Consider the following 25739-nt stretch of genomic DNA (forward strand, 5'->3'; position numbering starts at 1 on the left):
CCTAAAGAAAAATGTTTGATAACAAGGTCCTCCATGTATAATTATTACCCTTCATTCAAAAGCAGTCTTTCAAGTGGCGAGCCAATTTAAATTATGATTACAGTTCTGTGGCTCACTGCAATAAATTGTACACCCAGCTCAAAGTGTCACCATGTAAATTAATCCAATTTCACAATTTGCTCCAAGGCCTGTAGATACTGCTCCCTTCACCAACCAGTGAATTTCAGAATAATCGCTTTTATTAATAGGCTGTTTTCATTTAGCAGAACAAAGTGTTGACTTTATCACAGCGATAAGGTCAGCGCCAAAAATATTAAGTCTTAAATCTGTTGAACTGTCACAACTAACCCCCCACCCGAAATGTAACAAGACCACGCATGGGGTCTATTCAGACTAATAAAACACTCGAGCAGTACGACAGTGACATTATATCCTGCCGATCTTGTTATATGTGACCAGATAGATTCTATCAACCCTACATCTCCGTGTTAGGTGTAGGGTGATAAAACCCCCTGGGAAGATTGGTTTGATAAGAAAAAAAAATTCCGCACAGGGGCGGGGCTGAGCGGATAGTTAAAAAAATTTGATACAGTCCACAGACAACACAGAAAAAAATAGGGCCCTTTGTCTGCTTCCCTCATTTGCATAAATGATATTTTCTTCCATTGTCTTTCCTTAGATAGCAGAGTCCTCCTTTGTGCATGAGATTCCGCTTAACGTGCTGGTGCAGATCTCCTCTTCTTCTTGACTTCTTTTTGTCTCCCCCCCCCCCCCATGTCTTTATTTACGTTAATGAGCACATAGCCATGACTCACAATGCCAACTGCTGTGCGATTAACACTCTGCACAGCCATAAAAAAACAACAACAAAAGTACCAACATTTCCCGAAGGGTGGAGGGGGGGGGTGCTGGGGCTGGGGGGGGGGATCATGAATGATTTCAGATTTCATCATGTTCACAACTGGCGAAAAGAAAAGGATTTTCATTCCAGTCATTAGCCGCAATTCACCGAGAGACAAATTATCTACCTATTGCCGGTCTATTGGTGGGTTGCAGATCTCTCTGTGGGAACAAATAGGAGTCATTTCCGCCTGCTGGCACACATCACATTAAGATGATTCATAGCCCGAAGGCTAGGAGTGATTGCTGTAGTTCAGAGCATTCTGACTGTGCCTACATCATCACCGCCAATGCTCCTTCCAGTGTTTTGAAAGACACCCCCGTGTTTTAATGAAACCACAAATATCTCTATGACTCACAGAGTGTCTTTTGTTAGGGCCGATGAGTACGTGTTTCGGCAGATTGAACTGAATGATCTGGATGATGGCTGCGATGACATGATGGGGAAGTTGAGGGGTAAGAGGAGTGAGATGGGGATAATGATCACTGATGTTTTTTTTTCTTTTTGGATTTCGCCCCCTTTTTCCTCCCCAGTTGTACTCGTCCAGTTACCCCACTCTTACGGGCCGTCCCGGTCGCTGCGCCACCCCCTCTGCCGGTTCGAGGAGGGCTGCAGACTACCACATGCGTCCTCCGACACACATGGAGTCGCCAGCCGCTTCTTTTCACCTGACAGTGAGGAGTTTCGCCAGGGGGACGTAGCGCATGGGAAGATCACGCTACCCCCCCCCCCCCCCGAACAGGCGTCCCAACCGACCAGAGGAGACACTAGTGCAGCGATCAGGATACATACCCCCACATCCGGCTTCCCACCCACAGACACGGCCAATTGTGTCTGTAGGATGCCCGACCAAGCCGGAGGTAACGCAGGGATTCGAACCAGCGATCCCCCAGAATAGACCGCTGCGCTACCCGGACGCCCATGATCACTGCTGTTTGTTTGTAATTTTTCTTGAAACACTACTTGACACGATTTAAAAAGGATGTGTGTGAATGAGGGAGCCAACTAGTATTCTGTGTATTAAAATCTACACCAACTACCAGCGAAATTCAGCCGTAAAAGGGCAAACCTTCGAAAAAAGACCCACTCATACCACAGAGCGTCCAAGAAATTAAACGAGACGGATTCATATGATGTAATGACAGTCTATCCTAACGAACCCAAACAAAGAGGCACGGAGGGATGAAGATATTTCTGCTTGGGTCGGCGCCATAAGCTCATCCGCCGACTTCCCCTCGTCGTGCTAGCAGCATTAAGGGCTGTTTAATATAGTTCTCCGCATGCTTCTCGACATCTGTTTTTCTCCAAATGCAGATGAAGACGGGTATTTCTGCCGTGCTCAGACCAACATTAGCTCATTTCACAGGGCTCTCTCTGGACTGCCAGAGGACAGTTAGGACTACTTATGGTTTGAGACACTGACAGTGAAAAGACATTACAAACAACTGAAGGGACCGTGGACACGTTGCAAAGAGCCGCCGTGAGTCCCGGGCCGCCTCATTACTGTGGCCACGACATTCAGCGACGGACAGCAGATTACAATAGGTTCCTATTCAGATGTCATTGTTGAAGCCCTCACAGGACCGTGCGGTTGTAACTTGGGGTAATTCAGTCATTTGGACGTCACCGTTAGTTTGCGGTTTATTGCTACTGATCTCCAAACCAGCTCGGATACCAACAGTTGTCCGATTTGCAGTGAATCGGGCTGCAGGAGCCAGTCCGTTTCTCGCTCAGCGCACAGAAGCGGTGGCCTCCATGCTGGCCTTGAATCCTCATGACAGATCTCCAAGTGATCTGAAAATAGATTTTCTGATTAACATTTAATGAGCTCAGAAGCTCTGGATCACTTTCAAAGTGACTTGTGCTGACTGAGAGACGTGAACATATGTAATCTCAGAGATGAAAATTTTACTGCAATCTTCATTTTTCCATATGGACCAAATGCAATTCTTCATCAGTAGTGTGCCCCCCCACCCCATCCCCCGCCACATGAGTGGAGCACAAATTTAAAGAAAATGTTCTCACTTAATCTGGCGGCGTCTCACCTCCCTCTGCTGATTCCAGACACATGTTTTTGTTTAATCCTGTCACACCTAAATCGTATCAGCAAGAAGCAACACATTTGACTTTTTGACGTTTAGCGGGGCGTGCCCTGTCTGCGGAGACCATGCGTGACCACCAAAAAAGTGTGGGATCCATGGACGTCCCATCATCCGTAACTGGAATCCCATCCCGGGCTCGAAACACGGTTGTGGATGTGCAGCAGAGCATCCTTTTTGGTGAACGCAACGCCAGCTTCTCAGCTGGCAGCCAGCTGTGGCGATACCGGTTTTAAACTGCGAAGCAGTAATATCTAATAGAATTTCTCTCTCTTTTTTTTGTTGCTGTAAATAACCTTTCCAACCTCGCCTGTCATTGCATTTTTGCTGGTGCTGTGTCGACCTGACCTTGGCCGTGTCAGCAGAGGCTATCTATTCCCGGCAGCTGGAGGGGTTCGGTAGCGACGGCGCTGCCTGCTTGTGTGTCGAGCTGAGCTGAGCAGCGTGGTGACGCTGAGCACTGTGGATGGGGCTCCGGGTGAGCCATCACAGGGACGAATGGGGGGGGACACAGCACTAGGCCTCCTGGTACCATCTGTTAGTCCAGCGGCACTGCCCAAGGAGCCTCGCCTCTTGTATGGGTATACGTTTGAGAGTGTGAGAAGGGCTTGTGTGTGTGTGTGTGTGTGTGTGTCTGTCTGAGAGCATGAGTGTGTGTATGTGTGCGCGCATGAGTGGCTGTCTTTGTCTGCACGCACACGCACATGTGTTTTTTTTTTTTTTTTGAGAGTGGTGTGCGACTACACAAAGCTCACAAGCCTTTAATCTACTCGCTAGAGCTCTTAAACATGTCGTTATCTGCTCCGGTGAGAGTTAGAAACCTTCCTGTCGGCATCAGACGGGGGGGGAGAAAGCCCCAAAAATAATGCAAAAGACACGACTATTGTGTTCCTAGGGAGACATAATATTTATGCGGTTTTGCAGGTTGCAGACTGCTGTACGAGGGGATTTTGGCTTCTGTTTTTGCCAAAAATGAAATAAGAGCACCTCAGAGCAGTGCCAATGATCAGCCGCCATATTAAATTCAACCACAGCATCTGCAGCTGGCATGCACGAAAAAAAAAAAAATCGGAGAAAAACAACTTAAGGATATGATTCCCGGAGGTTTGACTTAAACACTATAACTGCAGTCCATCGCATTACGGTATGATGTATTAAACCAAATACAAACCAAGATCACTGACTCACAACGTTTTTAGTTTTTGGCTGGTAAGAGCCGAGGACGACGATATATGTGCTGCGCCCTTCCGCTGCTGCAGGTTCTTGAATGTGATTCCAGTCAAATCAGGTCACGCTCATATATTACAGAGGGCGCTCACAGGCCACTCCATTATTAATCTCTGTACTTTGATGTAAATCCGTCGCTTGCGTTCAGCCTGGTGGTACTCGCTACAGGGACGGTAGATTCAATAACATTTAATGAATCGGCGCATCGCCGAGACTTGACGGTAATCACCCGGTGACGAATGAAGTGATTGTGAGGTAAACTGCCGCGCGGGTCAGCCGTGATCCCCCCCCCCCAACCTCCAACGGGCCACACTTCCTCTGCGGGTACCGGGAGCCCGGAGGAAGAGTCTCAAAACGTATTCATCACTTGCCGCCAACCCTTGGGGAGAATGATTGACGGCCCAAAATGACAAGGATTGATGGTCGTTTTCAGAAGATGGCGGTTCACTGAAGTCATCGTTGGACAACATGATAATGGTGTACAGATTTTACCCTGTATCCGCTATAATTTAGCAAGGATTAGCTCCTGGTATCGATTTCCTTTTGTAGTGTGTAGCGTTTTGTCTTTTCTTTTTCCAGAAACCGTCAACGGCGTTGATAAAAGTGCTCAACAAATGAGGAGCGGAATATTAAGATAGATGTAGGGGGGGGGGAAACGTTGATACATAGCAGAACAAATGAAATTAATTAGATGCTTTTTCAACCGGGCCCCGGCCCTTTAAGTGCCCCGTATGAGCAGCTTCCGCAACGAGCGTGCAAGAAATGCAACGGCCTTAAGGCGCCACATTTGGTCATCGGCGGACAAGAATATTAATTACTCTATTTCATGGAAAATCCTCACGCAGAACATTGCATATTTAATTAACAGCAGAAGATGTAATCTGTGCTTGGCGGAGAAGTGTTTTATTATTTGCGAGCCTGATATGCCCACCTTGGAACAGTAGAAATGAATTGGCCACCAGCTGTAGACACAGAAGATACGATCTGCTTCGCAATTACAAGTAAACCAATGTCTTTATTACCCCCCCCCCCTCCATTAGATGATACACATGTGGTATTTATTAGATTTTATATTTTTATATTTTAACTGTCTGCCCTTCCAACTCTGCCCCAGCACCACTCCACTATATGATATACATAAAGTACCCCGCTGGATGTTGCCTTGTTATATTTTAAATGTATGTTTTTTCAACGGCGCCCCGGCCCTTTAAGTCCTCACTGTTTCAAAACAAGCCCCAACCCCGACCCCATTGGTTGTAATGTTTCTGATGTTATTTTTCAAATGTTTTCTATCCTCCCATTGGTTGTTGTGCACCGTATCTACCTACCCCATTGGTTGTAATTTTTCAAATGTTTTCTATCTCCCCCATTGGTCGCTAGGGGTGTGACGCGGGCCAACATAGTATTTATTGGCTGTGTGTTTTGTCTTTGTTGTTTAACTGCATTGGCAGCTGATGAGTGCGTGACGCATGAAACAAGCTTATTCTGCTATGTATTAGTTTTTTTCCTACATCTATCTTAATACACGTGTGTGTGTGTGTGTGTGTGTGTACACATATGTGTATATATGTACACATACTATATACACTGAGATATATACACGTATATATATATATATAGATTTTCTTTTATATATGTGTGTGTGTGTGTGTATATATATATATATATATATATAAATAATCCGCATGAAACAGGCTTGTACTGTCTCATAAAGAATTTGCTTGAATCACTGGATTATTTTGCTCCTTATTTGTTGAGCACTTTTCCAACCGTTGAGTGTTTCTTTTAACAAAGTGTTTTATATACACTACCGTTCAAAAGTTTGGGATCACCCAAACAATTTCGTGTTTTCCATGAAAAGTCACACTTATTCACCACCATATGTTGTGAAATGAATAGAAAATAGAGTCAAGACATTGACAAGGTTAGAAATAATGATTTGTATTTGAAATAAGATTTTTTTTACATCAAACTTTGCTTTCGTCAAAGAATCCTCCATTTGCAGCAATTACAGCATTGCAGACCTTTGGCATTCTAGCTGTTAATTTGTTGAGGTAATCTGGAGAAATTGCACCCCACGCTTCCAGAAGCAGCTCCCACAAGTTGGATTGGTTGGATGGGCACTTCTTTGAGCAGATTGAGTTTCTGGAGCATCACATTTGTGGGGTCAATTAAACGCTCAAAATGGCCAGAAAAAGAGAACTTTCATCTGAAACTCGACAGTCTATTCTTGTTCTTAGAAATGAAGGCTATTCCATGCGAGAAATTGCTAAGAAATTGAAGATTTCCTACACCGGTGTGTACTACTCCCTTCAGAGGACAGCACAAACAGGCTCTAACCAGAGTAGAAAAAGAAGTGGGAGGCCGCGTTGCACAACTGAGCAAGAAGATAAGTACATTAGAGTCTCTAGTTTGAGAAACAGACGCCTCACAGGTCCCCAACTGGCATCTTCATTAAATAGTACCTGTTAGAGCCTGTTTGTGCTGTCCTCTGAAGGGAGTAGTATACACAGGTGTAGGAAATCTTCAATTTCTTAGCAATTTCTCGCATGGAATAGCCTTCATTTCTAAGAACAAGAATAGACTGTCGAGTTTCAGATGAAAGTTCTCTTTTTCTGGCCATTTTGAGCGTTTAATTGACCCCACAAATGTGATGCTCCAGAAACTCAATCTGCTCAAAAAAGTGCCCATCCAACCAATCCAACTTGTGGGAGCTGCTTCTGGAAGCGTGGGGTGCAATTTCTCCAGATTACCTCAACAAATTAACAGCTAGAATGCCAAAGGTCTGCAATGCTGTAATTGCTGCAAATGGAGGATTCTTTGACGAAAGCAAAGTTTGATGTAAAAAAATCTTATTTCAAATACAAATCATTATTTCTAACCTTGTCAATGTCTTGACTCTATTTTCTATTCATTTCACAACATATGGTGGTGAATAAGTGTGACTTTTCATGGAAAACACGAAATTGTTTGGGTGATCCCAAACTTTTGAACGGTAGTGTATATTTATATCTTCATCATTGTCATCATCCTTCGACCGCAGTCGAGCATGCCTTCACAACATCATGCCAGTATTGTCTGTTTCCCATTTGATTTGGTAGGTCGTGAACATTTATTTGAGTGTCTCTTGAACTACAGTCCATGTAGTTTAAAGGTCGCCTTCCTCTGTTAGGACATGGGAGACGCATACAGATAACGGCGGCTATGATCTGATCGTTTGCTCTATAGCAGTGTCCTGCAAAACGTGCTCTCCTCTGTGCAGGCGTGGTTGAGATACTAGGTGGTGTATCGCCGTGGATTTCAGCCTTGGTTTTGTGCTCCTCCAGGAGATGTTCTTGACGCTCATAAGGAGGCCTGTGTATGTTCTGTCAAGTCTCGCCTGAAGATCTTTTTTCATGGCCCATCCTGGGCTCTAAACACTTTATATATATATATATATATATATATATATATATATATATATATAAATATCCATCCATTATCTGAACTGCTTATCCTGCTCTCAGGGTCACGGGATGCTGGAGCCTATCCCAGCAGTCATTGGGCGGCAGGCGGGGAGACACCCTGGACAGGCCACCAGGCCATCACACAGGGCTGACATACACACACACACACACACCGAGGGACAATTTAGCACGGCCGATTCACCCGACCTACATGTCTTTGGACTGTGGGAGGAAACCCACGCAGACACGGGGAGAACATGCAAACTCCATACAGAGGACGATTCGGGATCACCCCCAAGGTTGGACTACCCCGGGGCTCGAACCCAGGACCTTCTTGCTGTGGGGCGACCGTGCTACCCAGTGCCACTGTGCCACGCACATATATATATATATATATATATATATATATATATATAATTTTGGATTAGCTTTATTTTATGTTCGATCTGTTGTCCCGTAGTTTCTGCGCTACGAAATGAAGGTTTGCAGGGATGTGAGCAGGGATGTGAGTAGGTTTGTGGTGTGCTTCTCTAATCAGGCTGCTGTGTGTTGGGACGTAGAAACACACTGCAGAGGTGGGCTACTTTTGGCTCATCAGCACTTTGCATCCCCACATTTCCTGACACAGTTGTATTAGATTGAGGCTGCCCTCCAGAGAGGCAGGAGAGAGGGATTAGCAGCAGCAGAAATGAGAGAGGGAGAGGGAGAGATAGAGATGCAGTTTTGTGGCAGTCTGGGAAACGCAAAGACATGTTTAGCCTCTTTGAAGAGAAATCGTCTACAATGTTTACCAAAGGCTTTATTTTTAACAGCAAAATCTGCATTTTAAATATGAATTCAATGCAAATCTACTCTCTCTTTCTCTCTCTCTCTCTCTCTCTAGTTATCTATTAATTTATTTACCTATCGGTCTCTCTGTTTATATAAAAAAATAATCAAAGCCTAAGTGAACTGAAAATTGACTTTTTTTTTTTTAGCTCATTAGCTTATTTCCCCAGTCATATTATGCACCTATTTAACAATTTATTCCAAAAACAAAAAAAAAATCACAAAAATTATGTTTTTCAGTTATTTTACATCAAATTCTAATCATCTTAACTTTCTCTAATCTGCCAAGATTTCACAATTGCGTCACCGAGAGTGCGCGGGCGAACGGGCGGGCGGGCGGGCAACGCTCCAGCCAATCGTATCACAGGGTTTTGCACAATCTGATCAAATCCGGAGGGATCAAACCAAATGAACGACAGGTTGCTGTTTGGAGGCAACGTGGTGACTGGTACGGTCACGCAGTCACCTAGAAGTCGGTCCCTTACAAAAATAAATGCCGTCTTGTTTTGAACGCCGGAGACGATACCGATAAAAATGCAAAAGACGAGCGGCGAGAGCGCCACACGGTGTTACAGCTGCCTGGAAGCGATCCTGGGTTCAATGGAGGAACAAGCTCTCTCTAATGAAGGGGCGCTTGCACAATGAACATCCTGCTAAAAATATTTCACAGGCAAACACCGGCTTGGCATCGCCGACGAGTTCACAGACCGAAAACTAGCTCGCTTATCAGTCTTTGCTATGACATGTCCTTGGTTCAGGATCCAAAAGACAGTTCAATGTGATATCCCCGAGGGCAGTGGAAGCTGAACGAAATAGCTCCGAAAATATGTGTGGACCACAGAAGAAAATATGTTGGGCCCCTGATGATAAAAAAAGAGGGGGGGGAAAGCGTGAGAAATGCTGCTATCTGTACAGTCACTGTTCGCTGCACACTTGGCCCGCTGCGTTGCTGACGGCGCCTGACGTGAGGCGGGGTGGGCGTGGTGTTTAAAGCTTCTTCTCCTACCAACCCAAGCGAACGCGATAGCTCTGGTCACAATATGTTTTAGGAATTTGATAATAGGAAAATATTTGAAGGATTTCAGTCTTCTCTATTTTGGAAACGGCATTCGGTTTACATTAGACGGCGCACGTTATTCATATATAAGGAGAGTTTGTGTCGTTAACAGAGTTCAGATGGGTTTGGGAGTCCGCCCGGATACAGAGAGAGATATATGTGTGTGTGTGTGAAATGACTTCGGATTGTTTTAAAACTCGTAGAGGTTTACTGACAGTGTTGAGTATCCGGTACTCACGACGTGGGCATTGATTTTTCCTGTCAGGTACGACGGCGGAGAGAGTCCCCCCGGCTGTGTTTCCTTATGGGGGCACTCCAGCGCCCTGCTTGCTAGGGCGGCAGTGAACTGATCCTATAGGAGCAAATGTGGGCTGCCTTTTGGGGGGTGGGGGGGTGGGGGGCCTCCACCAAGGCATCACCGCAGCACCAGCTCGGCCACGCCTCTGCAGACATACCGCAGGTCACCCACATTGCAGTGACAAGCCGTCACATCATATCACCCATGGCCATGTGGTGCACAGAGCTCCTGACACCGCTGTCACCTCGCATCCACATGTCATCCCCCACCGTGGAGACATCTACCAAGGAGGACCAAGGACTCCCCGGGATTCGGGGGCTGTTCCGTGCAGCATGGCTCATGTTACTTCCAGAGGGAAATGAATCCCTTCAATAAGTCATCGAACTGGGGAAAATATGTCCTGGCCGTATCGTGCTAAGCAGAATAAACGACTGCGTTGTGCTGGGTAATTTGCTTCTCCTTGCCGCCGAAAACCCTCCCGTCGGCAGTTTTAGAGGCTTGAATGAAATGATAGTGTGAGAAATACCCGACTGTGAGAGAAAGGGCACACATCTGCGACTACGGTACTCGACGGTGATGGTGTGATATAAAACACAGTGTGGTGTACAGTCAAGGTTTAGCTGGTACTTCCTGTTCTCACAGCTGAGCCTCGGGTGTCATTGTTTCAGTTGGAAACAACCGCCGCCGTGTTCCTCAACGAGCCAAACTCTTCTGGGCCGTTTATGTAAAAGAAAGATCAGAGGTGACGGAGAGAAAGACCTCCCATTGTGTAACGGACCCCCAGCCGGTCACAGGCGACTTATACAGGGCTCGTCTGTCAGTGTGTAGGCTAAGCTGCCGCAACGCAAGCTCGGGGGTCTCAATGGATGATGCGGACTTAGCGGTGACGTAGACTTAAAATCTCACCGTGTCAGAACTCTTGTCCCGGGGAACGTCATGTCTTATCGCTTGCTGCTTTGAACCCACTTTTAATATGCGGCACACTATGTGCCAGAAAGAAAAACAAAGACAAACTGTATGTTGTGTAAAGGCACATTGCTTCAGATAGGAGTTATGTGTGCGGCGTCGGGAGGAGCGGGTGAGAACCGAGGCTGGGAGACAGCTTGAATGTGTGCGTGGTGGGCGGGTGTGGGGGGGGGGGTTTGATATAAATCAGATTTTGCTATTTGAAAAACGGAAACACTTGAGAGCATGAAATAGCAATTCCTGCAGACGCTAGAGGTCACTGTAAAAATGAGAAGGGCGTTCGATAAAACAGCCAAATCATTCATTTCTATCACGCTTAATACAGTTGGCTGCTAATTATGCCACGGAATGGCACCACTACTGAGATTAGTGTCTTTAAGCAGCTGTGGATGATGACATCACTTTACAATGGCTTAATCTTCTTTGTTTCGTGGCCTAGGTGATACACTGAGGGGAAATCAACAAAACCAGGGATTTTCCATGACTTAATTTCAGGTGCCCTACAAGTTCTTTTCAGGCCAGCGTCGACTATACAAAAAAATGCAACAGGCACGGCATTGTGCAGAAATCTATATAATATAGAAACAAAAAAACCCCCCTCCTGTCCGAGAAAAAGGAAACAATTCATGAGGATTTTTTTAGCTCAAGATTTGCTCCTCGGAACAGGCAAATCCTAGTTAAACATGCCCTTAGCTCCCCTAGTGAGTTTATATCCATAAATGGCCATTTCCATACACCCGTAAGTACCTTTTTCCCAGCAACCGTCAAACACAGGGCCTGCCTCCGGTCATGCCACAGGAAAAGGCCCATAAGCAGGGAACAAGTTCCCTTCCTGTTTTCAGAGACGATTCCTATGGCATGCAGAGCCGTTTCCTGCTCGCTGGGCTCATTTCACCATCTCAAACATCTGGCTGCTCTTCAGCGCGCAGCTGCAGCGCGGCGAGAGCCAACAGTGCCACTGTTGAGCCGAGCAGCACAGTCCTCAGCTATTCCAGTCATGCCGCTGACTACGCCGCCACCTAACTCGCTTGTTCGCCTCATGCGAGGCAGCCCAGTAAACCGTATAGGTGTCAATAGCTGTCAGTTGTACGTGTCCCCCCCCCCCCCCCGTGTTGCTAAGCAGACAACTATGTGGATTCTGCGTACTTTGATGCACAGTTTTGTTCTCAACGGAGCACGTGGAATATAGTCCCCAAACCGTGCCACGTCCAGTATCCTGTGTGATGGCGGCAAAGCCGTCCAGGCAGCCTCGCTGTAGTGACTCCATTTTGTATCCCGTGGGGAACCGGGGCTGAGTGTTTAATGCCATGCTAATGCTGCCTCACCCTGCAAGGTCCTGAAAAGCCCCCGGCTTTCAGGGAAACACATTCAGTGTTGCAAACCGCTTCAACGGGGGGGGGGGGGGGGGGCTTGGAACATGCCATGGTTGAAAAGTGGTATACTTGGGTTTTTTTTTAAAAATAATTTTCTCTCAAGTCGTGCATGCATTTGTCAAGACGGGCGAGCTTTTGCACAAATCTGTATCACAGCCTTTGCTGCTTTGGTTCTAGAAGGACCGTTTCCAGCCAGAAAGGGAGGGGGGAAAAATGTAAAAAAAAATAAAAAATATAAAGGGGTTGGAAGCTCCGCTCGTCTCCCATTCAGTTCAGATATTCCAAATAAGGTCTGTGCAGTCCGGTGCTGGCCGAGCGGGACACACAAGGAAACGCTGGAGGACTCTCGCTGACTCCGACCGAGAACAGGGAGGATGAGGATGGGGGTGAAAGGTCAGAAACCATGTGACCCCCCCCCCCCAAATAATTTATCAATAGCCTGACATTTCCCAGAACACTTACAAAATATTGCCTGATATTTCACAAGATATTGGGCAAATAACATACCCGTAAAAGAGAAGAAACAAAGTGAAACGAAACAAAACGGGGGGGGGGGGGGGGAATCCTCGATGGAAGCCTGCATGTTGTGTTTCCAGATAACCGGGGTCTGACAGAGTAATTCATTTGGGATAAAGGTGGGTTTCCACAAAAAAAGGCAGAGATTTATGAGCGCCGTGGGATTCATTTGGTAGCACATTAAATCCAAGAGGTCTTAAAATGACCCCCAGTATATTCTCCCGCTTGATTGGGGGGAGACTGACGCGTCTCCAGCGGCGCGGGAGACCCCGCGAGGTGCTGGGGTCACCGTCATCTGGCATCGGGACTGTGTCGGCGGCAGGCCGAGCGAGCTCGAGGCTGCCGTGTATGGCCTCGGTCTCCGAGCAAGTTTCTGCACGCAGGCCGGTCCTGCGAGTGCTTGCGAGCGGGCCTGGCGAAATGGCGCTTTAAATCTTTTTGCATGTCCCGGCTGGTGGGAGAGCCGGGGTGCTCTCAGGTAAGCTCCCTAAGTGTCTGGCAAAAACAACTTTCCCAGGTGCTGATTAATTACAGTCGGTGTTACCGAAGACGCACAAAACAGTCATTGTGCTATTACATTTACGATGTCAGACTTGACTATTATAATAATAATAATAATGATAACGAGTGGATTTCGGCTAATCAAAACATAAAACAAATCTATTAGCTAATTGTCAGCCGTCACAGCAAATAGTATCTAAAAGTGACAGACATTTTATCCTCACAACAGAGGTCCTGAATCCATTTAGTCTTGCTTTATACGTTTGTGTTTTGACTTCAAAGCCTCGTCTCAGTCGGTGGGTAAGGGGCCAAGTCTAGATCGGGCTGCAGCCAAGCCGAGCATCTGAGCTCCTATACCAACATGTTGTACCTGCTCCCAATTAAATTCAGCAGAAACCCCACTAGCAAGAAAAAAAACCCGCAATTTTCTCAAAACTCCTAATTCGACGAAGTAGATTATCACGGGTGGAGAAAAATAAAACCGGGGCTTGCTTAGGACTTACCCCGTAGAGAATGAAAAAGTGGATTTTAAACGAAACGTTACATAACGCAGACGACCGACGCAGGCGGCTCGTGTTATGTGCACGGTATTACACGACTGATTGCGTACCCTCGAAACGTAGCAATAGTAGCTGCTCGGACGACGCATCCCAAGCCATCTGGCTGTCGTCATAGCATCGGCTGGAGGAGGACGCACAGAACCGGGTCAAGTCCTTCCCAGTCTGCGAGGAAGGACGCTAACTCGCAACAGCGTAATCGCCGACGGAGCCAGCTGAATGGCGAAAGACCTCCCCGTTCACGTTGGTAGAAAGGGATGAAGCAGCGAAGACTCGGGAAGTTAGAATATAAGACGATCAACTCCCCACTTCCGGTCTACTCTACCCCAGGTCCTCGACAGCGTCCGCTACCGAAGGGCTGCCACTTGTAGAAAAAGCGGGTGACTTTTCCCCGGTCCCTCTCAAGGTCAATCCCCATCTATTTTGTGGCACACTTAACCCGCTAATACTAAGTACTACGGTACCGTGCCTTATCAAATGGGATAATTGCGGCATTGTATTAGGTAAAACGTTATGATAAGTAAACAGGGACATCTGTCTTAAGCATCAGCAAAATGAGATTAGTGGGCGAGAGCTACATTATATTGCTGTCACAGTAAATTACACACGCTGAGGTCAAGGCTGTGCAGACTGTGCAATCTGAACATCCATCCCTGGATACGATATTTGGTCTGGCTGGAAGAGATTATCTTGCTTGCTTGTGTAGATTTCACAGCTCAGCTGGCAAAGCACCCACTCATTCACTAGACAGCTGTTTTTTCCCCAGCTTTGACTACTTCAGGGGGAACAGATGAGCCCGATGATCTGAATACTGCCACAGGCTAGGGAGGAAAAAAAAAATACCTAGCCACTCGCCATGGGAATTAATTTGATGACAATGACGATGACAAAATATCAAATATATAGTTTTAATATATATATATATATAGTTTTAATTCGTTTAAAACAGCGTTTTGAAACAGAAAATAGGTTCGCTATGAAAAAAAAGCTGCCTTGGCCTTGTTGAAAAGATGTTGAAAAGGTTCCCAGATGGTTTTGCCTCCAGCAAGCTCAGGTGGTCCTTGAGAATTTGGTCAAATGTACCGAAAATATATCGCACCAATATAAACAAGTGAATCATATGCAGTGCAATGAAATTCAGATAAATCAGGTTACGATGCCGCTATCATCCTCCTCGTATGCTCATTAACACGTTAGAGTAATTTCTGCACATGCCCACGGGTCTTTGTGTTAACATAATGTAGGATCATAACTTCAACTTTCAGTGACATGTGCGCGTGCTTTCATGTGCACCTCAGGATTTCGGGCCTTGTTAAAATGTGCCACATTACTTAAACTGCTGTGCTGCCAACAACGTCTGCGAACCAATTAAATCTGCAGCGAACAATAACGTCTTGCAGTCTTTACATTCTTGACTATTTTCCAATGCGATGAATCAAAACCAAGATGAGAACGTCGCACTAAGTAATGACATTAGGTTGATCTTGGTTATGCGCAGTTCGTTATAAGATATAAAAGTACTGGTATTGATGAGCTGATACTCCCCACATGGCACCCTGTGCAAGACGAGGAGCGCCATGCGCAAGAAGCATGCTGCGTATTTTTTTCTGCCATCCAACACGACGGTCTACCCCCCCCCCCGGTCTGTCTGTTTACATGACAGCAGTGTGAGAGGGGCAAATTGGGCTCTCAAGTTAATTCTTTTAGGCTTTCACCTCGCCGGTGTAGCTGTGCCACAGAGGACCAGGTTGTTAGGTTATGGCATAATAAGACTCTCTTTGTTGCCGGATGTGGGGGGAAAAAACATCCAATAGATTCTAAAAAAAGGCACAGGAAGGAAACTGGGGGTGGGGTGGCAGTGGCTAGCAGCGGGGGTGTGGTGGTGGTGGAGGGTGGGAGTGAAGAAGGAATGTTCCCTTCACTCTCTCTTTCTCTCTGCCTGCCGTTATCGCGCACACGTCCACATAACAACTCCAGCTCTCTTAACGGCGACGGGAAGAATGCAGCAGCACCGCGGTCATTCCCTGCACGCAGGACGGCGGCCAAATGAGCCCTCGCTCGCTTAACAGTCTCGTGCAAATTCGCCTAGCAGCACAGGTAGAGCCACGGGAATCGAACACCGCTTAGGCTGGCTAGAGAACAGCCCCGCTGGCCCACATGGCTCTGCAGATATTTATCCATGATGTGCAACAGTGATAAAGGTGGCCTGAAATTAGTCTGAAATACACACAAAGCCTGCTATGCCTCTGAGTGTGTGTGTGTGTGTGTCTTATCCTGGGAAACCCTGTTACCAGTTAATCTGACTGTGGGGAGAGAAAGAGACTAAGACAGACAGACAACACAGATAGATAACAGATCTTCCCCTGGTTATGTGTTGTTGTGTTATCGGGCGCAACAGCGGTGCCTGTGTGTGCACTCCTGGGTGAGGTAGAGACAGAGAGCTGGCGCTGCAGCCAGGACCATGACACCTCTCCACAGCGTAGCATCAATACTAATGCAAACATTCCAGCTGCCACTTTCCAGCCCTGCTGGCAGGACGAGGACAAGGAACAAGACCATCTGTGTTTTCCGCGAGAGCCTGTATGTGATGCTGCAGGCGGGGAACAGCTTTGTCTCGTGCTCTGAAGAATTCAAATGCCAATATTAATAATGGTACAGGATTTACCACGTTAGTTTTGCCAGATATGGTTATTTGGCTGCCGAGACAGAGAGAGGGGGGGGGGTATGCATTACAAATGCGGACGGAAAACTGAAATAAAGGAGGCATCGAGGACAGTGAAAATAAGAGAACAAATGTGGTTTTACCCTCCGGTCCCTGACATCAACTTCCTGAGCAATGTTCACAACACAGCTTCGGTCATCTAAACGCAAACACTAACAATTATACGGTTTGTGACTTTCACCTTTCATGTGTTTCACATTTATACTATTTCAAATGATCCTTCCCCCCGCAGGACCACAGCAGCGAGGAATAGAGAATTACCAAAATGCAAATGGAGTTGAACTGTGACTTAAACCCCGAAGCAAGGGAGGAGGAGAGAGAAAGGGGAAGAAAACAAAATGATCACTTGTGCCTCTTTTCAGCGCGCCGCAGCTCTGAGAGCCTGGGAACCTCAGCAGTTTGGCCAGTCCCTGAGAAATATCCTGAGCTGTAATGTAAACATGTCTGAACTCTGATCTAGCAAGAACCTCCCCCCTCCTGTCTACCCGCCATTCTGGCAAGGGATTTGCCAGTGACATCAGGAGCCCACTTTCTCATTTCCTGAGCCGGGTAATGACCCCGGGGAGAATAGTCTGTTTGAAGTCCGGCAAATAAAGCTGCTTTGCTCTGAACCCCATTGTGCCTCAGTAAAAGAGACGGAGCGGAGATGGCTGATAGCATCTGGTTTCCCAAAGCTTCGGCGGTTGTGCCACATGAATACAGTTTTTGCGATTCGGTTGTAGTGAACCTAGAGACTACACAGGGCTGATTGATTGTTATCCGCGTCTTCAGAACGGTGGAGGCGGTGACGTTGCGTTTGCGTGTCAACAAACTGTGATGGCACAAACGGACACCCACACCCTGCTCCTCTGTTGCAACTGTGAAGCCGGATAATCAGATCTGCTTCTACAGTTAGAACAGCGGCTCCGTCAAGCCCCGGAAACGGTGACACATCAGGTGGCTGATTTGTCAGATATGTGTGGGGACGCTTATTTGTCTTGGTGTGCAGTAACCGTCGGCTCTCAAGCGGAACATTCTGGATGAGAATCCAGAAATATCGTCGCCATCGAAAAGAGGGGGAAACTTTCCCGTCGCCGACCTGATATCTCGCAAATTAGGCAAAGCCGGTCGATCTCTCCCCGGGCTTGTTAGTTATTGTTGTTGACAAGGCAACAGAGTGCAGCTTGTGGGCACGCTGCTTGTGTTTCACTTTGCATGCAGTTTATCTCCTCAGTTCAGCCTCTCTACACCCGGCACATAAAATGCACCTGAACATGCTAGTTCCCACAGGGTTCCAGTTTCACAGCAGTGGCTAGCAAAGCACTTGTGGAGAGACACTCTAAGGCACCTCCCCATCCCCCACACACCCCCCCCCACACACACACAAAATCATGCCTTCTCTTCAATTAAGTCAAGCAGGAAAAACCTGACAAACCTCAAAGAGCTCCCTCAGCAGAAGAAATCACATCAGGCATGAATGGATAGCTCTGCAAGGTCTCACATACTTTAAAAACACGGGCCTTTTCTCACTAACTCGTTTTTCCTGCAGATTCCCATATGTTTTGACGTGCGTGCGCCCTTCGTTTGACAACTTAATGGCTTAAGAGTTAAAACTACAGAAACTCCCTAACGACGACACATGGTAGCGAAAGGCGATAATTTCAGCGTATCTCACAACACAGGATGCTCGAAAGTCAAACAAAAGTGCAGCACGGTGAGAGCACAAATCGCCAAGAGGGTTCAATTAGGCCTCGTTCAAAACCTTCGGGGGACAGAGATGTTTTTTAAACCTACACTATGTTGGGCGACACGAATAAAATACCTTTTACTCCAAATTCAAATGATGAAACAAGCATACATATAATTCTATCTATCTATCAATCATGACTTGAATATGAATAACCGTCACAATGAAATCCCAAGTATTCAATGCCCTACTTCTGCCGAGACATTTAAATAATTTTGCATCATTTTTAAAGCTCATTTTTGTGTCCCAATTTTGGTGGACCGGTCACTTAGGGCGGGGTGCGTATACTCTTTATGTTGGCAGTTATTCAACCACATGGCAGTGCACCTCATTTCCTGAACCGAGAATACAAAGTGCAAACCCCATACAAAAGACTGTAACTGCTCTGAATGCAAATGAGGTTCGAGACAAAGAACGGCAACTCCGGGGAGGAGATGTTGCAAGGATGATGCTGATTGCTGGGTTTTCAACATCGTTAACAACAGGGACCACTGAGAGTTACACTGCTACCTTGCAAGACTTGTCTGTTAGAGGCCCCCCGGATAACAGTCAAGGACGACTACCAGATATGTATGGGAGGAAGGCTTTTAACGCATGACAGGCATTTCTGGTGGAACTGCAGGCCAAAACAACCCCACGGGACATCATAGTTGTGAGGTATAGTGGCGCGGCCCCGGTTCACACAGAGGAGCAGAGTCTGTCTTCCTCCGAGCATGTACCCACTTATATGGTATTATCCCTTGAAGACTACGGATGAGATGGATCTACAGGATGGCTTCAGCAGCACTCTTCAAAGAAAGCTCCAGCCTTCGCATAGGTTAGTGAATAAAACATGAGGTCTGTGCGGCACAGTGGGTTTTTGTGTGTGTGTGTGTGTGTCTGTGTGTGTGCGCTCAGTGGAAGGCTGGGTAGGTGGGGTGGTGCCGGGGATGGTGCAGGAGGAGTGGGGTAGTTCTTAGGGTGCCTGCCTCTAGAACAGATGATTCACGAGCGCATTTGACTGCATACACAGCCACACTGCCCTGCTGGGTGTTGCTTTTGCCCTTAACACACGCGTGTGTTGTTTCCTCTCTACAAAGAAGAAGAAAAAAACACTTGTGGGAGTTTTTGCACCACGGAACTGTTAACGACGCACAAATTAGTTCAGAAACGAGAAGGTGCATTTTAAGAAGAGAACCCCGGCACTGAGGTGTCCTAGATTTGCTGGGCTCTTTTTTTTTTTTTTTTTTTTTTTTTACAACACATTGCTGCCACATGACGCCACATTTACTCAACCTCGTTTTATTTTTAAGCAAATAGCATTGCGTTTATTGACGCTTTTTTACCCCAACGACCAATCGAACAACAAAGACTTCTCACAGACAGACTGTGTGCTAGAATAGTGTTTAGTGATATGACAGGAAATGAAACCACACATGAGATCAGCAAGTACATTAGAAATTAGATGTTTTTTCCTCGTTTTTCCGATTAGTAAGTGTGTGGAGTTATTGTGTTGTTGTGTATATACACACACATCACCGACCCAGGCTGGCCGGTCCTCTGAACAACAGAGATGTCCATTAACACACCATTCACACCTCTTAGTGAACTAAGCTGAGTTAATATGCTAACAAATAAACAAATAAATAAAATCCCCTCAGTATTCAGGTGGCCCAATGCTGAAGACACAGCCCTGACCCATACGTGGAGATGATTTTTGACCCGGGACCCACCAAATATTGTTGTGCCGTAAAATAAGGAATACATTCACACTAGCTGTCAGTAAGCGAGGTGATTAGCAGCCCTTTCTCTACTGCTCACCAACGCGGCGTTTCCCTTTTCTGTCTGTGGTCTCTGCTGCTCGGATGAAACCAGTCAATACATGTCAGCATTACATGTGGCTTTATTATCTTTTCTTTTCTTTTTTTTACTTTTTTTTTCAATTCTAGCTCCCAAAAAAAAGTGTTTATTGTGGACATACCAAGACCAATAGTATGAAACCCACTGACAGACAGTTCAGAAAAGAAGAGAAATGCATTTTTCCCCCCATTTGTCAAAACATAAGAGCCACTGATTGCACATTTAACCTACTTTTCTCTCCACTACCTCTCTGACTTTACTTTCCCCGCTGATTTACTTGTGTCTGCATGCCATTTAGCTTTTTTTCTCTCGTCCAGCTAGCTTATAATGTCCCAATCGCTCTCTCCATGTAAAGTCTTTTTATTGCTATACCGATCAGCCAAAACATTAAAACCACCTGTCTATTGTGTAGGTCCCCTTCGTGCCGCCAAAACAGCTCTGACCATCGAGGCATGGACTCCAAAAGACCCCTGAAGGTGTCCTATGGTATCTGGCACCAAGACATTAGCAGAAGATCCTTCAAGTCCTGTAAGTTGCGAGGTGGGGCCGCCGTGGATCGGACTTGTTTTTCCAGCACGTCCCACAGATGCTTGATCGGATTGAGAGCTGGAGAATTTGGAGTCAAAGGCAACACCTTGAACTCTTTGTCATGCTCATCAAACCATTCCTGAACAGTGCGGCAGGGTGCGTCATCCTGCTGAAAGAGGCCACTGCCATCAGGGAATACTGTTGCCATGAAAGGGTGTAATTGGTATACAACGATGTTTAGGTAGGTGGTACATGTCAAAGTAACATCCACATGAATGCCAGGACCCAAGGTTTCCCAGCAGAACATTGTCCAGAGCTTCACACTGCCTCCCCCAGCTTGCCTTCTTCCCATAGTGCATCCTGGTGCCATCTCTTCCCCAGGTAAATGATGCACCTGCACCAGGCCGTCCACATGATGTAAAAGAAAGCATGATTCATCAAACTAGGCAACCTTCCTCCATTGCTCCGTGGTCCAGTTCTGACGCTCACGTACCCATTGTAGGCGCTTTTGGCGGTGGACAGGGGTCATCATGGGCACTCTGACCGGTCTGTGGCTACACAGCCCCGTACGCAGCAAGCTGCGATGCACTGTGTGTTGTGACACCCGTCTATCACAGCCAGCATGAACTTTTTTAACAAATTGAGCTACAGTAGCTCTTCTGTGGGATCAGACCAGGCGGACGAGCCTTGTCTCCAATGAGCCTTTAGGCGCTCATGACCCTGTCTCTGGTTCACCGGTTGTCCTTCCTTGGACCAATTTTGGTAGGTACTGACCACTGCATACTGGGAACACCCCACAAGACCTGCCGATGTGGAGATGCTCTGACCCAGTCGTCTCGGCACCACAATTTGGCCCCTGTCAAAGTCGCTCGGATCCTTACGCTTGGACAATTTTCCTGCTTCCAACACATCAACTTCAAGAACTGACTGTCCGCTTGCTGTCTAATATATTGTAATGAGATAATCAATGTTATTCGCGTACCTGTGAGTGGTTATAATGTTTTGGCTGATCGATGTAGTACGTATGAACACACTGAATCTAAACTCTCCCCTGACACGCATCATCACACCGGCTCTGATAGTCTGTCAAACATTTTGACTTGATTACAACCACTGTGTGGTTTTACACTACGAAAGAGTACATTTTATAAAACGGGGAGAAGGGAACTATTATCTTATACGTCTTGTAAATGTTATGACAGAGTGAGAGGAAACGGGGCTCCTCTGAGAACGGGCTGTCTTCCCTGAACTCTGCTGCTCCTCGCTACTGTGCTTTCCAAAAACAGGCGTCTAGGTCATGTAACAAGAAAAAGGGATGCTTGTTGAATCTCGCTTCTCCCTCTCCCTTGGGGGACATACCCCAGATAACCACAATCACATTTTCTGGCAAGGCAAAGTTGTTTAGAATGCATGTGTAATGACGCCATCGTGAAACTATGTTTATCGCTGAACAGAGATATTAATTTCATGCACCATTTAGGCAGGAGATGATGCCGTGGCTATTCACAATGTCAGAATCAACATACTGCCCAAACAAATATCCTCCAGAGGCAGTAATTTCCTGGAAAGTGACAGATGGCTGCTCTAACATTGTGTGTCGACGCTAACCTACCATTTCCCCCCTTTCAAGACGAGCTGTTATTAGTATTAGTATGGTGCTAACAATTTATGAACTGGCCCACAGCTATGACCGAGGAATGTCCAGAACGTACACATGTAACTGCAGCAAATGTCCATAAGACAGTTAATCGTTAAGCCGAGAGACGGCATATCACCGCCGCCGTCTTTCACTTCAGCCCAACGCAATGCTGTTTACCTCTGGTTGCATAACATTTATTTATGAGACAGGCTTACAGTATGACCTGCTGCGTGGAGCAGATCCGGCAAAGCGATTTTCTCCCTTTTTGCCCCCTGACACGATCCTAAACACCGGGAGATTCAAACGATCCGTTGTGGGCGACAGCATCTCCAGACTGATCAGTCTGAAGACCTAAACTATGAACCGGTGTTTACTACCCAAATCACAGCGGTCCTACCTATCACCCCGTATTTAAAGCACGTCGCATAACAAACACCGCTTCCAAATATGAAGGAGGAGATTAGCAGGTTGCCTTTACTGCCGTACATGGAGGCCTATCTCGATATCTTTAACTCGTAACACTGCGAGAGGCCGAACACCTTTCCACTTCGGTCTGCACGATGGGCCACGCTTAACCACAGCGGGTTTGCAGGGTTGCCTTGCTGTCGATACACAGCGGCCCTCGTGTTTCCAGCACTCGTCTAAAAGGGTCTGAGAGTAATTTGGAATTCAGCCGAGTTCAAATCCAGCTACGCTTCAAAAAACCCCTCAGCTTTTCCATGACAGTGTGGAAGTGATCTGGGGGTGGGGGTGGGGGTGGGGGGTGGACATTGGATCCCTGCAACAACCATGGGCCCAGACATGGCTCTTTCTGTTGAACTGTAGGTGGCCCCCATGGACCAGGGCTAATTGTTCCACATCATCGCAGAACAAGGCTGAGGTCAGGTTTGAGCCAGTTTGGATTCAGGCATTTCCAAATAGGCAGACGGGGTACATCAGGATACTCGTTTGGTTCAGCCCGTCCAGCCAGCACACGTACAGTACACATGCACATACACCCAATTTGTATGCAGCCACAAGATTTTGAAACAAATAGCTTTTGGTTTTTTATTTAATTTTTTTTCTTACATTTTCCTTTTTCTCTCCAGTGTCAATTGCACCCATCCAACTACCTCACTCCTCCAAGCCGTCCCGGTCGCTGCTCCGCCCCCTCTGCCGATCCGGGGAGGGCTGCAGACCACCACGTGCCTGTTCCACTACACGTGGAGTCGCCAGCCGCTTCTTTTCACCTGAAAGTGAGGAGTTTCGCCAGGGGGGCATAGCGCGTGGGAGGACCATGCTGTTTCCCCTCCCCTCCCCCGAGCAGGTGTCCCGACCGACCAGAGGAGGCGCTAGTGCAGCGACCAGGACACATACCCACATCCGGCTTCCCGCCCGCAGACACGACGAATTGTGTCTGTAGGGACGCCCGACCAAGGCGGCGGTAACGCGGGGATTTGAACCGGCGATCCCCGTGTTGGCAGGCAACGGCCGCCACGCCACCCGGATGCCCCTTTTGTTTGTCTTAGGCGGCCCCTTTTTAAGAGCGTGTCAGTGGGGTAATCGGGCAGTTGCCGTTGGCTGAAAATGTGTTGGAGGTGCAGTTTTAGCTTTGTTCCGGTCTTCACCAAAAGCCGGGTTTAAAAAAGAAAAGGTGCAGAAAGCGGCACCGTGGTGACTCCACCACCAATAACGTGCAGCGGCGTTTGAAGCGGCTGCTTCTGCCACCAAAGGGCGCCGTAACAGGCGGGGCCCGGACAGGAAGGGAGCACCGTCCACCTCCATCAGAGCACGCTGCCGCAGGCCGCGGAGCCGGGTTAGGTCGCGACACAAGCCTCCGCAGGACTGTGTGCGCAGGCCGGTTGATCACCGAGCATCCCGGGGGGCGGCGGCTTGGCCCTTATCTGATCACGTCGAGCGGCAGCGGCGGCACCGCGCACCGCTGCTCTGTAAAGCTCCCCGTGACCCAGTTCCGTGCAGGGGTCCCCAATTACTTTTCATAGCGGGCCACTTTTAAAACCACGGGCCACTCAACCTCCAGCAGCATGTTGTTCGTTACTTTGTTTTGGTGTCGATGCGTTGCAGGTATTATAATTTAAACAGAGATTTTTCATCTTATTTTCGATATATTACTCGTCTTACTTTTACTACTGTGAACTAGTAATAAGACACGTTAGCCCCTAGCTAACGGGTCTGACCCTTTAGCCGAGCGGTTAGTGACGTCGCCTTGTGGTGCAGTGCCCCCGTATCGAATCCCGCACCGGGCAACAAAATATCCGGTTACATTGGTGGCAGCGGTGGGATCCGGAAGTGTGCAGATCCTCAGAAGTCTCTTCGGAGCGCGGGAAGAACAAAGCACGAGGGCGCGCTTCCGGGGAGGGTGCCGACTGTAAACTACCAATAAGACACGTTAGTGCCTAGCTAACGGGTCTAACCCTTTAGCCGAGCGGTTAGCGATGTCGCCTTGTGGTGCAACACATCCCGTATCGAATCCCGCACCGGGCAACAAAATAACCGGTTACACTAAGAAATTAAAAAAAAAATTGGTAGGGAAATTTAAAAAAAAATCTTTCTTCTGGCATTTCTCCAAAATTTCTCGCGGACCACAAATCAACCCGTCGCGAGCCGCCTATTGGGGACTCCTGGTCTATTGTCACAGGTACGCAGGGGCAAACGCCGAACAATTGCCCCGCCACGCACAGGTGGTGGAAAACCGTTTTCTCGCCCCTGAACCGCTAGCTAGGTACGCTCTTATCTCCCCTCCCCACCTTCCCCTATTTCTTTCAGTTTCATCTACAAGAATATCCTCGTGTTAAGCTGGAGTCAATGAGCGCCATTGTTTGAAAGTGGCGTTCGCGCGGCGGCGCTGTGAGCCAGTCGTATTGCGCCGTGCCGTCTGCCCCTCTCGTGGCGCGCCCTCCTATCACGGGCCCCCGGTGCGGAGCAGTCGGCAGCGCGCCACAGACGCAGCCATTGTTCCAAGTCACACGTGTTTTTTTTTAAAACGCGTCTTCGCTGAACTGCTGGCGAGATGTTCCCGCGTGCCCCCAGAGAGCAAGTATCAAGATTTGCTCTCTTCTTCTTTTGTTTTAGCCGCTGTAATTTTGCAAGGAGCACGTCTCCGCTGCAGAAGAGCTCTGCAGCACTAGTGCAAGAGAAATGCAGGATGAGTGCATGGGGGGGGGGGGTCTCAAGAGTGGCGTGTACTATGAACTCACTCCTTTCTCCTCGCTCGCTCGCTTATAACGAGCTGTGTAAAATCAGATTAACCTCAGGGTTGATATAAACATGCACGTCAGGGCTCCGTTTCCTCGCCATCTTGCTGCGCTCATCAGTTTTATGTGGAACGCGCCGCTGCGCCGTCAGCCTCGGGAAAACAAAAGCAGACCGCGCCGCGGTGATCATAATGTTCCCCGACCTCGTTCAGGCGGCCGGTGTGAGCCGCGGTGTTTGCGTCTTTGCCTCTTACCGAGTTTTATAGTTGCGCGCGGGGGCATCCAGACCAATTACACGCACAGCCAGGCTCCGCAGCAATCT

At 47.5% G+C, this 25739-nt stretch overlaps 1 protein-coding gene across 1 annotated transcript in view; it reads right to left on the reverse strand.

Moving 5' to 3' along the window:
- The window catches only part of zmp:0000001236 (mastermind-like protein 2), a 42117-nt gene that overhangs the window by 13269 nt on the left and 3109 nt on the right, over window positions 1-25739 (reverse strand). The window lies entirely within an intron of this gene.

This window comes from Lampris incognitus, chromosome 7 (genome assembly GCF_029633865.1).
Source record: "Lampris incognitus isolate fLamInc1 chromosome 7, fLamInc1.hap2, whole genome shotgun sequence".
NCBI classification, from domain to species: Eukaryota; Metazoa; Chordata; class Actinopteri; order Lampriformes; family Lampridae; genus Lampris; species Lampris incognitus.